This window comes from Pogoniulus pusillus, chromosome 9 (genome assembly GCF_015220805.1).
Source record: "Pogoniulus pusillus isolate bPogPus1 chromosome 9, bPogPus1.pri, whole genome shotgun sequence".
Classification (NCBI taxonomy): Eukaryota; Metazoa; Chordata; class Aves; order Piciformes; family Lybiidae; genus Pogoniulus; species Pogoniulus pusillus.
This window is the reverse complement of record NC_087272.1, coordinates 10,987,333-10,996,594: the sequence shown is the minus strand read 5'-3', so window position 1 is coordinate 10,996,594 and position 9,262 is coordinate 10,987,333.

Below are 9,262 nucleotides of genomic sequence, written 5' to 3'. Positions count from 1 at the left end.
CTGAAGAAGTGACAGCTACTTTCCTGGCATTGCTGCCTCTGTTTCTGCCACTCTGCAGTTCCCTGACTCTCTTTGAAAGAGCTGAAGTAGGTTTACCATCCCATTTGTTCATGTTCTCACCGTATGTGTCACGCAGAAGTATCCACAGTGACGCACGTGATTGCTGCTTGATTAGCTTCATCTTAATTCCCAGAGCTAATTTCCACTCACTGAAATATCTAGCCCCACGTTGGGAAAGCCAATTAAAAAAATGTGATGGTTTGGGGGTTACCCCGCCCCCCCACACTTTTGAATTTGCCCCAGCTAACTCAGACGGCCTCTGGGAATATAGATGAAGCAATTTATTTACAGCTAGCAGAATTTACAAGCAGCTATTTACAATATATACAGTTATATACAATTATATACAGAAATATACAAAGGATAAACAATACAGAAGCACAACTCCCCTCCCAGAAACCTGAGTCCCCAGGAGGGGCTCTCAAACCACCCCAACACCTCCCCCCGTCCCTCTCAACCTTACCCCAGTCCTCAGGAAGAAGAGAGGTGCAGCCAAGAGGTTAGAGAGCAGGGTTAGTAGGAGCAGGGTTAATGAGATGTGACCAGGTCTAAGGCAAAAGCAAGAGTGAGAAACAAAATGGAGAAAAAGTCTTTCTTCTTCCCAGAGTTCTCAGCATGACTGTGAGAGAAGTAGACACAATTGTTTTTCATTTCACTGCCCGTTATCTAGTTCCTCTACCAAAACATTCCAGCTTGCTTCAAACTAGCACAGGAAGCTAGGTGAAAAGTGTCCTCTGCATTCCCAGTCTTCACCCAGTGCTCAGCAGTGAAGCTGTCTTTCTTCAAAGGCATTTGATGATGGCATAGTTTTTAGAGAGCGAGTGATGTGAGCTCTGCCTAGTTTCTGGTGAATGGGCTGGGATTTATTTTCTCACCTCTCAGAATCCTTGACATATAACCTCTTGCTTATATAAAACACTTTAGCTGTTCATTCATAGGTTTAACTATGCTGAAGACTATCCAGTGGAAAGAAATCTTATTATCTTCAGCTTAATGTTTCATTATCTGGCACAATATGAGCATATTAGACTTTGATTGCTGGCTCTCTTCAGAGACTACATCATTTAAGTTCTTATTCCCATCTTGATTTTAAATGTTTCCTTTTTTTCCCCCCAGAATTGTTGCATTCAAACCTTGTTTTCCAAGTTTCCAGGTTAAAAAGTTCAGGTGAGAAATATCCTAATTAAGTTTACCTTAAACTGCTCAAATAGTTCTGCTGGTCACCCGCTCCTAGACAAAATAACGGGCACCAAGCGATTCCAGTGGCCATTTGCTCTACACCAGCACCACACAGATGACTAAAACAATCCCTCACAGGGAGGATCTGATGACCTGCTGCACCTCTGCTTTTTTACAAAACCACTGAACTGTGACAGTGTCACCCCCAAATTACAGTAAAGTAAGTTACCTTAAGCAGTTTTGTGGGTGGCAGTAAGGTGTCTGTTTGGAATCTGTTGCGCTCGGGGAGGCATATACATTTGCTGTAAATGGATCTTCAGTCTCTGAATCATCCTAATTCTTTTTCTCTTCTTTTTTTTCTTTTTTTTTTTTTTTTGCACACTATAAAATTGTCATTTTTATGGCCACTCTTGATGTATGATATGGCTGAAGAGTTCTATGAGTTAATTAAAGGATAACAGGCTATCCCTTCTGCTGTATATTTCTGGTCGTGACGTTAGCATCTTTGGACCACCGGTTTCTACCCCGCAGAGACTGAGATTAATCATAAAGGCTGTGGTAGGTGTAGTCTGTACTGTGCAGGACCATGCAATTTAGTTCAAAATCCAGAGCATTTGTGTCCCCAAGGCAAGCATCTGCGCTCCTAGGAGATCTTTCCATTTCTTTGAAAGCATCAATAACATTCCAGACTGCAAAACAGAGTAGTTTCTGTCAATGGTAATCCCACCAAGGAAATGAACATGGAAAAGTAGGGCAGAAGAGGATCACTTAAATTCTGTCTGCTGTTATCACAGATGGCCATGCTGTCTCATCATAGTCAGGCGTGTGTCAGCCTTTACCTTACATCTCCTTGATGTTTGCTTTCTCTGGTGTTTTTGCTTTTCCTACCCAAACTGGAAGGCTGTTCCAGGAATAGCTGGAAATCACCCTTAGCTTTCCAGCCCAAATGTATTCATGCCAATTAATGCTCGTTTGTTCTCATGCCAACATTGTTCTTTAGCTTCAAATGCTCTTCTGGCTCCCTGATGCTTACGCCAATGTATTTACAGGGCTCAGTCAGGTCTCTCCTGGCCTTCACTTTGCTAAGCTAAGGGAAGCAAACACTCTCAGTTTGCTCTTGAGGGAACACATTGTTTCTTTGATCATCCTGCCCCTATGCCCTGTTGGGTTTATATTTTTGTACAAAGCTGGCAAAAAATTTCTCCTAAACATTAGTCGAGGTCTCCTCAGGTTGTCTGAGGTGGGAAATGATACTCTCCTCTCCTGGGAGAAGGGAATAGGGTCACCAAAGTGGCCTATTTTGCATTATCCTTCAGAAGTGAAGCTGTGCTCCTGAACACCTGACTCTGAGCTTGACACTAGCCACATATTTCCCAGTCAATACCTCTCATCTCATACCAGGAGAGAAATGAGCACAAGCTTTATAGCACCTTCATTTTCACTGTGTTCCCATTGAATCCTGGCTGCGGTGCATTAAATAAGATTGTTTTTTCCTCTATAACTATGTGATGGGAGCTCCCATGAGCACTTCCCTTTTCATCAAGAGAATATTATTTCGACAGCCAAAAAAAGGAGGGGAAGTGTAGCATAGGAAGATCATCAGAAAGATAAAAGAACTCCTCCTTATATTTACATTTTAGCAAGCATGAAATTCTGTTTAGCTGGCTCATCGTTATCCAGTGTGAGCTGAGACATTTGCTGAAAGTGTGCTCTCCAAATCAATTTTAAAAGATAAAATATTCTAATTGTTCTGAAGTATAGAACAGGGTTTTCTTTTTTTCCCCTCCTATCATTTTTGTCTCAGAGATAAACTAGCACAAAAGTGGCAGGAACTGTAACTCATCACTGGTTTTGCCATGTAACTTAATCATGTGCCTTAATTTCAAAGCCCACATCCAATAACACGAGTCCACTTCTAAGGGCATCTTTAATTAATCATCCTTCTTCTTTACAGCTTTCATTACTGCTGGGCCCTTTCTGTGGTATTTTTTCTTCATGTAAATGCTATTATATATGGAAGTTTTTAATATCACATGGATACCTTTGTTTTTCCCCATGAGATCATTTTGTTCCAAGAAAAGAGATGCAGTCATTAGTTTCAGTTACAGGCACAATGCCTCATTGCCTGTGGGGCACTCATTTGTTGCAAACAGGGTAGAAAAGATAGAAGTACAGTTAAGATAAATAAACAGCAGAGATGGGAAGGCACCATGAGAATCATAGAATCATAGAGCCAACCAGGTTGGAAGAGACCTCCAAGATCATTCAGTCCAACCTAGCACCCAGCCCTAGCCACTCAACTAGACCATGGCACTAAGTGCCTCATCCAGGCTTTGCTTCAACACCTCCAGGGACAGTGACTCCACCACCTCCCTGGGCAGCCCATTCCAATGCCAATCACTCTCTCTGCCAACAACTTCCTCCTAACATCCAGCCTAGACCTCCCCCAGCACAACTTGAGACTGTGTCCCCTTGTTCTATTGCTGGTTGCCTGGCAGAAGAGACCAACCCCCACCTGTCTACAACGTCCCTTCAGGTAGTTGTAGACAGCAATGAAGTAACCCCTGAGCCTCCTCTTCTCCAGGCTAAACACCCCCAGCTCCCTCAGCCTCTCCTCATAGGCTTTGTGTTCCAGGCCCCTCACCAGCTTTGTCGCCCTTCTCTGGACACCTTCCAGCACCTCAACATCTCTCTTGAATTGAGGAGCCCAGAACTGGACACAGCACTCAAGGTGTGGCCTTGAGCAGTGCTGAGTACAGGGCAAGAACAACCTCCCTTGTCCTACTGGCCACACTGTTCCTGATGCAGGCCAGGATGCCATTGGCTCTCTTGGCCACCTGGGCACACTGCTGGCTCATCTTCAGCTACTATCTACCAGTACTCCCAGGTCCCTTTCTTCCTGGCTGCTCTCCAGTTTAAGAAAAAGTTCTAATGGCATGCAGGTTCCATGGTTTTAAAAGGTCCATGGCTCTGTCATATCTCTTTGTAGAACCCAATTTTGTCTTCACAAATGTGCCTTACCACTCTCATTCCTCTCCCATGCCAGACTTATCATCTTCTTGCCCTTTACAGCCTTCCTCGTGTCTTCTGTTGGCTCTAGCAAAAGTTAATCCACAAGAGAAGACTCTCAGACCAAGCTGACCAAGCTCAATTAGTTCTTTCATTGACTTCAAAATTGAGCCACAAGCCACAGAGGCATACCTTCATCAGCCAAAGAGGGTGGCACTGGGGGCAGCAAGGCAGAGCCTGCTCAAGGTGCATCTCAGCACAGCTCTATTTGTACTGCATGCTTCCATAGATTTTTTTCTTATCACATCCTTATCCCTCTTATTACTTGACTCTTTGTGCATTTTTCCTTTCACTGAAAAACAGAATGGTCGGGGTTGGGAGGGATCTCCAGAGTTCATTGGGTCCAACCACCTTGCCAAAGCAAGATCACCTAGAGCAGATCACACAGGAACATGCACAGAGAAGGAGACTCCACGACTTCCCTGGGTAGCCCTGCTCTAGGGCTCCAGTGCCCCTCAAAGTAAAGGGGCACTGTGCACCATGGAAAAGAGTCCAACCTCATCCTCTTGACCACCACAATGATCATCACTGAGAAGATCCCCTCTCAGCCTTCTCCAGGCTAAACATCTCCAGGTCTCTTAGCCTCTTCTCTTCAGAGAGGGGGCTCCAGTCCCCTCCTGCAATGGAACATTCCCAACTGCTGTCACAATAACCACATAGCTCTCCCTGATATTCACTGGCAGCTTGTTCTAACTTTACAATGCAGGAGGCCAGCCCCTAATCTCAGCAGAAATAGAGGTAATAAAAGGTAATTAATGTAATCAAAAGTTCTTCCCTCATAGCTGGTGATATCAGAACTGGGTTTGTGTAGCCTTTGGGGACCATGGAAATGAAGTTTTACACTTTCTGGCCGAAGAGACTGATCTTTCTGTTCTGAGTATTTTTATCTCAACATGTGCAGGCAGCACCAAAAAAAAAACCCCACTTCTCGAGTTTGTAATGTGCTCATTGGAGTTTGATTTCTTCCTTTGCTAGTTAAGTAAAGAAGATCTGAAACATCCTCAGAGTCTAATGAGATGCTAATACGCTTAGCAAGAGTCTTTGAAAGAGCATCTTTTAGTCAAAATATTGTAAGTGTGTTAATTCCAGGATCTTTAATGATACTAAAAGCACTCATTGACAAACGGTTCATTTTCTCCTAATAACACTTGCTGCAAACAGCACCAACTTTGCCTCAATGATACAGCCTTAGCAGTTAAAAATCTGCCCTCAGTGGTTGGTTGTGTGGCAAATTTCACATTCTCATTTGATCTCATCTGCTTTTGACAGCCCTGGATTGATTTAAACCCCAGTGGTTGCAAAGCATCGAATTAAAGCAGGCTCTCCTATCCATTAGGAAGGTGAAGGAGCAGCTGGATGCTAGGCGACACCTGAGCTAATGCCTCTTTTCTAACGCAGTGATAGGCAGGCAGTTTGCAGTGCCAGCAAGTATCATTACATCAGATTGACTTTCAGTGTTTAGGCCCATGGTGCTAATAGGCTGGGTTCACTTCTGTGAGGGGATATGGGAAGACAAATGCATTAAAAGCAAAGGCCATCCTTATCTTTTGTTTCTGGCAGCACAGGTATCACTGTATGGAGCTCATTTCCCCTCCAAGAAATGATCACTCTTCTAGTTTACCTCATGAACATCAAGAAGGATTTTTTTCTTTCCACACCATCCTCCATAACTTATCACCCTCATACTTTGTTGTGTTTGCTGCCTCCCCTCATGATCTTTGAGGTCTCTTCCAACCTGGTTGATTCTATGATTCTATGATTCTATGGTCACATGGGAGTAAGGGTTGTTTTCTTTTGTATTTTTGCTTGCAACACTCAGCTCAGCAACGTCTTGATCTTTGCTTCTAGTGCTAATGTAGCAACTAATGAGCAGCACTGAGTCCAAGCATGAGAAATAGGAGGAAGCTCTGAGTTGTGCAGGGAGGACAGAGGACATGGTAGGAAATACGAAGGATCGCTTCCTTCAGCAGCCAACAGACAGAGATAGAGGCACCCTGGTGAACTTGCAACACCATTCCCCTGCTGGGCTCATGAGCTTTTGGTCTTTTCACACAGCTGAACGCCACAGGCAGGGAAAAGTGTTGACAGTGCTCATGGCGTTAAAAGCCAGGTACTGAGGGCTGCAAAGGTCTTGGCCCACTGGTTTGTATGGGGTTTGCAGTCTACTTAGGCCCAGATATGTGCCTGTCTCTTGTCTCGGGATAGAGAACGCTGGTGCTGTGCAGATGAGCAGCAGTGATGGCAGCAGCTAGTCAGGGTGCAGAGTAAGTACCTTCAGTGCAGTGGCAGCAAGCACAGCACCGTGAAATCGCTGAAGGGTTGTGTCTGGTGATGAAGCGAGATGAAAGGAGCTGCACTTCAGGAGGACTTCAGCTAAAGGCAGCAACATCTTACACTAAGAAGAAAGAAAAAGATTTTGTCAGTACGCAGCAGGATCCTCTACCTATTGATCATGTCTGAGCATCCTGCCAGCATTTCAGCAGTGTCTGATTTGTGATGTTGTGTATTTAAGGCTTCTTACCCCATAATAGTCTAGTGAGAGCTGCCCAGGCAGTACTATTCCCATACAGAACCTGAGGTTGGAAGAGACATTATGATGTCCAACCACCCACCTAGTGCTTGCAATTCCACCACTGCTACTAAGCCACTACCACTGGACCACGTCCCTCAGCACCACATCCATGCATCTTTTAAATGCCTTCAGCGGTGGTGACTCCACCACCAACATGTGCAGCCTGCTCTGTGAAGAATATGTTCCTAAAACCCAAACTGAGCCTCCCCTGACACAACCTGAAGGCCATTTCCACTTCTCATGTCACTTCTTGCACATGAGAAGAAACCAACCCCCACTTTCCTCCAGCCGCCTTTGAGATAGTTTAGAGGCTAATGAGGTCTCCCTTCAGCCTTCTCTTCTCCAAACTAAACACCCCAGTTCCTTCAGCTGCTCCTCACCAGACCTGTTCTCCAAACCCTTTTCCAGCTTCACTGCCTTTCTCTGGACCTACTCCAAGACCTCAATGTCTGTTTTGTAGTGAGGGCCCCAAAACTGACCACAGGAAATGGTCTGTTGTTGACATCTGGAAAATCTTCAGGAAGACACCCAACAACTGAACTGAGACAGAGCATTTGCTTTTTATACTGCAATTTCCCCTGCCCATAGCACTGCCTATTTGTACCAGTCTGCATGATAAGTCACTTTTAAAGGCAACTGTCACACTCTGCACTGTGAATTGTGCTGATTCTGCCGTGTAGCAAGGAAACATTTTGGTGATATGATAACTAAACTTTCTAATCAAACGTTTTTGACACCCACAGATGCAGCACTTTGCTGTGGCGGTTTCATGGCTTCACTACAGCACTGGGTTCCGATTTCTGTCCCGCAATATATTGTGTCTGCAACAAATATTCTCAACTTAATTTTAGGGTGAGCAGCATGCCAAACTGAATGCTAAAAATCTGGGCCTTCCTGCAAGTGGAAAACTCTCTGGTTTGTTTCCCTCTAATACCAAGAGGGAAAAGGTTAATCTAAGACTCCAGAGAAATTCACTGTGATGAAATTTGGTGTCCACAAAGCCATGAAATCCCTAATTTGTTTATTTCTCCCAGAAGAATACAAATCCCTCATGCATCCCCCAAATGTTTGTGCATTTATCAAAAAGGAGCATTTATTCAGCATTCATTCCACCCTGTCATTAAGTCCTCTGGATTATATGGCTGTTGTTGTCTTCTGAATTCCTGGTAAACATGCTGCTGACAAGCAGCTGTTCCTTTCAGGGCTCCATAACCAAGCATCCTAGAGTAGATCATCAGTCTGCTTGCATCCATCTCTGCTATTTATGTTACTCAGGATGATTACAATGACTGTCTGTAACTATGGGCAGCTTTTGTTTGGGAGCAAGCAAACCCTATGGCACCACTGAGGGAAGTGGAACGTGAGGAACTCAGCACTGTACTCAACGCTGGTGAAGCCACACCTCGAGTACTGTGTTCTTTTCTGGCCCCTCACTATAGGAAGGACACTGAGGTGTTGGAGCATGTCCAGAGAAGGGCAACAAGGCTGGTGATGGGCCTAGGAGGATGTGAGGAAGCTGGGGTTGTTCAGTCTGGAGAAGAGGAAGCTGAGGGCAGACTTCATCTCTCTCTACAATTCTGTTGCAGTGAGGCAGGGGCTGGTCTCTTAGCAACAAGTGATAGGACCAGAGGAAATGGCCTCAAGTTGCACCAGGGGAGGTTTAGATTGGATATGAGAAGAAACTTGTTAAGTGGAAGGGTCCTCACAGGTGGGAACAGGCTTCTCAGGGAGGTGGTTGAGTCGCTAGCCCTGGATGTGTTCAAAAGTTATTTAGATGTGGTGCTTGGGGATATGGTTTAGTGTGAACCTTGTAGAGTAGGGTTCTAAGTTGGCCTTGGTGATCCTAAGGGTCTTTTCCAATCTGAATGTCCCTGTGATTCTGATTCATGGGCTGGAAGAGGCTTCCCAGAGAGGTGGTTGAATGCCCATCCCTGGAGGTGTTCCAAGGAGGCAGAGGATGATGTTGAGGAACATGGTTTAGCACCAGCCTTGGTGGAGTTAGGTAACGGTTAGGCTCGGTCTTAAAGGTCTCCAACCAAAGCGATTCTGTGGCTCTGTGATTTGTTCAAGAAAAGGTCAGAGCTTTCCAGCTCTGTGTGTTTCCAGTTCTGGTTTTTCCCCCTTTGGCAGCAAGCTGAATCTTCCTGCTGCTGCTTTTGACTTTTCAGAGGGCTGAAGCATCAGGTTTGGTTTACAAACAGTTGAGGCTGTGTCAGGCTCCCACGTACAGAGCGGTCAGAGGACACTCATGCAGGGGAAATCAAACACCATGTTTTGCAGTTTGCAGCGTTCAGCCCAGCTGGTTCTTTCTCTGAAAACAAGGGAATGTTGTCACTTGCACTTGTAACTCACAGTAATTAGAACTGAAGTGCTGCTTGGTTT